This window comes from Octopus bimaculoides, chromosome 7 (genome assembly GCF_001194135.2).
Source record: "Octopus bimaculoides isolate UCB-OBI-ISO-001 chromosome 7, ASM119413v2, whole genome shotgun sequence".
Taxonomy (NCBI): domain Eukaryota; kingdom Metazoa; phylum Mollusca; class Cephalopoda; order Octopoda; family Octopodidae; genus Octopus; species Octopus bimaculoides.
In genome coordinates this window covers 65,118,766-65,123,337 of record NC_068987.1, presented here as the reverse complement: position 1 = coordinate 65,123,337, position 4,572 = coordinate 65,118,766, and the positions used below count along the sequence as shown (strand labels likewise).

Sequence of the window (4,572 nt, the reverse complement as noted above, 5' to 3'; positions counted from 1 at the left end):
TTAATAGTTATCGCCAAGCCAACATGGCAGTCCAAAAAATAGGACGAATACTGCCGTTGATTAGCTCCAAGAGGCCATCACCTCTAGCTAGCTATGTGACACACAAACCTGTGTCCATTATGGATATTGATAGTTATCGCCAAGCCAACATGGCAGTCCAAACAATAGGATGAATGCTGCCATTGATTAGCTCCAAGAGGTCATCGCCTCTAGCTAGCTATGGACACAGGTTCGTGTGTCACATAGATAGCTAGAGGCAATGGCCCCTTGGAGCTAATCAACGGCAGCATTCGTCCTATTTTTTTGGGGACTGCTATGTTGGCTTGGCGATAACTAGAAATATAAAAAGACCATTGACATAATTACATACTCAGTAAGAAATGAGAGAGCAAAGAATGGATCAGGAATTTAACATTTAATAATGATTGGTATGTGTCCATTAAGACTCTTTCTTCAGTCATTTTACACTTCTTCTTAGTTCTTGAGGTAATCACACATACATTCAGAACATGTTATCCAGAAAAAACTACGGTACAGTATGATCCGGTTCCCAGTGGAACAACTACAAAAAAACATTTGATACACAGAAGAGTGGATTTGGCTCTTCAAGATAAACAGGGTCAAAATCATTGTAGTGGTTAGAAGTAAGGATATGGGATACAGAGGATAAGACCTCTGCACTTTCTTATATAATGATCTCAAAGTTGCTGAGAAGTATGGCTTAAACCTTTTTAAAAACACCTATCTGATGAGATTATAGTTCAGAACCGCATTAGATATTTTTTTAAAATTCCTGATGATTTAGACAATCTACAATAATAATAATGATGGAGTTTCCCATCAAAGACAACGTATGAGAGTTCAGTGTTTGCTGAACGACCTGTACAAATGATTTGTTTATAGTAATCAAATGTATGTGTTTTACATTAGCTCACTCCCTCCATCAAATCAACAATACCTGTACAGGTGCACAAGTGTGCCACGCACCAGATATCGAAATAATTGCAGAGCAACATGAAATGAAGTGCTTTGCTCAAGAACACAACACACTACTCAGTCCGGGAATCAAACCCATGATCTAGTGATCATGAATGCAACACCCAAACCACTAGTCCACATGAATAATAATGGGTTCAAATTTTGCTACAAAGGCAGCCTTTCTGGGGGAGGGGATGTGTCAATTACAATGACCCCAGTGTTCAACTGGTACTTAATTCATTGACCCTGAAGGATAAAAGGCAAAGTTGATCTCAGCAGAATTTCAACTCAGAATGTAGCAGCAGATGAAATATCACAAAGCATTTCACTCAGCGTGCTAACGATTCTGCTAGCTCGCCACCTTAATTATTATTATTATTATTCTTGTTTTGAAAGCAGACAGACGTGTCTCTTGAAGCTCTGTAAGTTGTTGGAAAATTTGTTAAAACTTTTAATATTTTTGTATATTTGTGTAGCCAAGCCGACTAGGTTCTTGTGGAGCTAGTCAGTCAGGTGGAATTTTCCCCTTTTAGGGGTGAAATTTTCGTTTGAAACTCTGAATTTTTACTTAATAACTTGTAATTTTTGCCAAAATGTCTTTGAAGAGAACAGTTAGCTGTTCCCTTTTTTGTGCACCACACCCTCTACAGACGCTCATTCCACACCTTAAAAGGCAAAGAAGATAATATTGAACAGCGTTCCACCACATGCAGCGCTACTGAAGTGAATGAAGGCTGTTCCTTCAACCGCCTTTTGAACCTGCATTTCCCGGCTCTCACCACCACTGTTGCTCCTACACCGGAGAAGGAGGTAGAGAAAAACAACAACACAGTTAACAAAGAACCCAACACCAGCGACACCACCAAGACCAACAACAAAAGCCATTGTAACGGTTTCGCCTCCACAGCAAAGCAAAACTCAGAGGAAATCAATGTTACAATGGACGATATTAAAACTGCAAAAGAGTTGTTAAGGAAGGATGGAAACAATGTCTTCCTTAACACTCCACAGACACTAATAAACGAGACAAACAGAAGAACAATAATATACAAAATTTGAAACATTAAACACAGGAAGATGGAAAGTGCATCTCCACAGCAGTCGGAGATAGCACTCAAGCCCATATGGGGCAAAAAATCTTTTGTAATAAAAGGGAAGCGGTTTGGAACCAAAGAAATTTGCTTCCCAAATGAAGAAGATTCAAGGTAATTCAACGGCAATCGTGAAAACTGAAGATTTGCTGCTCGTGCCGACATACCTGGTCGGCGCGTAACGAAAATCAAAACTGACCAAGTGCCGCCCGAGCTTAACATATGCTGGCTAGTAGCAGCTGTCCTCTACAACATAGAAGACACTGCCACTACTTTGGAAGTGCATAAGTTGCACAGCCAGAACTGGTTGGATATGGGAATGCAGCTTCTTGCGCAAATCAACCAACAAACCATAAATGCCATACCCGACTCTATAAATTTGCCGGACGGCTATAGACTGCACATTGCTGTAGAGGGGCGAAGGCCAAAGTGCTACCGCTGCAGCAGCAAAAAACATTTAAAAGTGGATTGCCCCATTTACAAGGAAAGAGTGGAGGTGGAGAAAAAGAAGTTGCAGCAGCAGCAACAACAACAGGAGATGCAGCAGAAGCAAAAGCCAAAAGCTTCCGCACTACCAATACTATCACCACCAGAAGCGACACCACCTCCAACCATCACCAGACCAACACCAACACCAAGGACAATAACACCAAAAAAGACAATGACACCATCACCACCACCACCAACAACAACACCAATTTCAACAGAGATTACACCACCAACAAAACCATCAGATAAAACTACATTTCAAAACACTACTGAAACAGACTTCAAAGACATCCCCTTTCCTGACCAAATCAGCTCAGATAGTGCAAGTACTGATAGTGAGAAAGGGGAGTGGCACACAGTGCCACCAAGAAAGAAAAGAAGAAAGAAATATAAAGAAACAACTGACAAACCGGGGGGGGGGGCGTGAGAAAGTAGAGCTTCCCGACAACAACATGCACTCGTAACACTTAGCAACACCTTCTCCACTACTACCACCACACACACAGACACCACCACCACCAATATCAACATTACAGCAATAAACATGAAAAATGAACACCTAGTGACACACTTGAAACAATACAGACATGAAAATTTCAGATTTTGTCATACCCACACACAACACGCCACCAGCACATATACACTGAAAATTTCGCATGATAACTATGACAAAATAAAAACAAATTTCTAGATGATGTTGGGTTGCTAGGGAGAAGTTTCTCCAAAAAACTCTTTAGAAATCTGGTGGAAATACCCACACAGAAGCACAAGGGAGCCATCCCACCAGACAACAGCCGTAAGTAGAGCCTTTCTTCCTTGATAAATTCTTTTTTTGAAACATGGTCGTACTCAGAATCGGTAGTATAAATGTGAGAGGCCTCGGGTTGCCTTATAAACAAGGTCACCTGTTAAACAACTTGAGGTCTTACAGCGTGGATGTAGCAGCCATTAGCAAAACCAGGCTCTCCGAACCGTGGGAACTCGCAGCCCTTTTCGGCTGATACGAGATTTTTCTATCTCCGTGTCAGCCGGGAGTAGGCGGTGGTGGTACTGCAGTGTTATTTCAGAAAGGCCTGGATTTGAAAATAAAGACAGCCTTCCTGGATCCAGAGGGTAAGTTGGTGGTCCTGAACGTGGATGGTAGTGACGGTGGTGCCTTCAGACTGCTGGCTGCTTACGCTCTGACAGGAGCAGGGTAGTTGGATTATTTCAAGCATCTGGAGATTTTCTTAGGCACGTCCCGCACTTTAGTGCTAATTGGGGATTGGAACACTGTCTTAGACGAACGTTTCGATCGGGTGGATGTGGGAGCACTTGATAGGAGAGGGGGGTGCAAGAGCCTAGCTAAACTGCTCAGATGCTTTCAGCTGCCTGACAGGTATCATCTAGATAACCTGAATGTGTCAATGTGGACTTGGAGTAATCGCATCGGGTCGTCTAGATCGTAATTAGATAGAGTTTTCTGTAGGCCAGCAGATAAGGACAGCACAGGGTGTCCACAATTCCACATAGTCAGCTACATGGACCACAAATTCGTGATCTGTACGGTCAACTTAGATAGGCTCCATAGACAAGGTCCTGGTTACTGGAAGCTAAACGCGTCTTTAACGGCATGCAAAGCCTACAGAGACCAGGTTAGTTTATTAGTGAAGCGGGCATTGACGGGGGCAATCATCAATAACAACTGATGATTTGCTCTGAAGAGGGCAATTAGAGCAGAATCGATTAGGTTTAGTAAGGCTCTAGCTTTCAAATGTAAGAAAACAGAGCGGGATTTAGTTAGGAAACTAGATGAGGCTCTTGGGACAGGCATCGCAACCAACGTGTTGGTGGTCAGGTTGGCCCTTGACCAATACTTTGACGCCAAACACGAAGGCTGCGTTGTCAGATCTAAGGCACATTCAGTAAGGCTGCTCGATGGACCCGCATGGCAGAGGCGAAGTGCGGCAACAGAGCAACCATTCGGTCTTTGGTGGACCAGAATGGGCGCGAGGTTTCTGAATCGAAGCAGATA

The 4,572-nt window shown here is 42.9% G+C and overlaps 1 protein-coding gene across 13 annotated transcripts in view; it reads right to left on the bottom strand.

Annotated features, from left to right (window-relative positions):
• The window catches only part of LOC106872834 (probable protein phosphatase 2C T23F11.1), a 223,620-nt gene that overhangs the window by 11,946 nt on the left and 207,102 nt on the right, over nt 1-4,572 (bottom strand). The window lies entirely within an intron of this gene.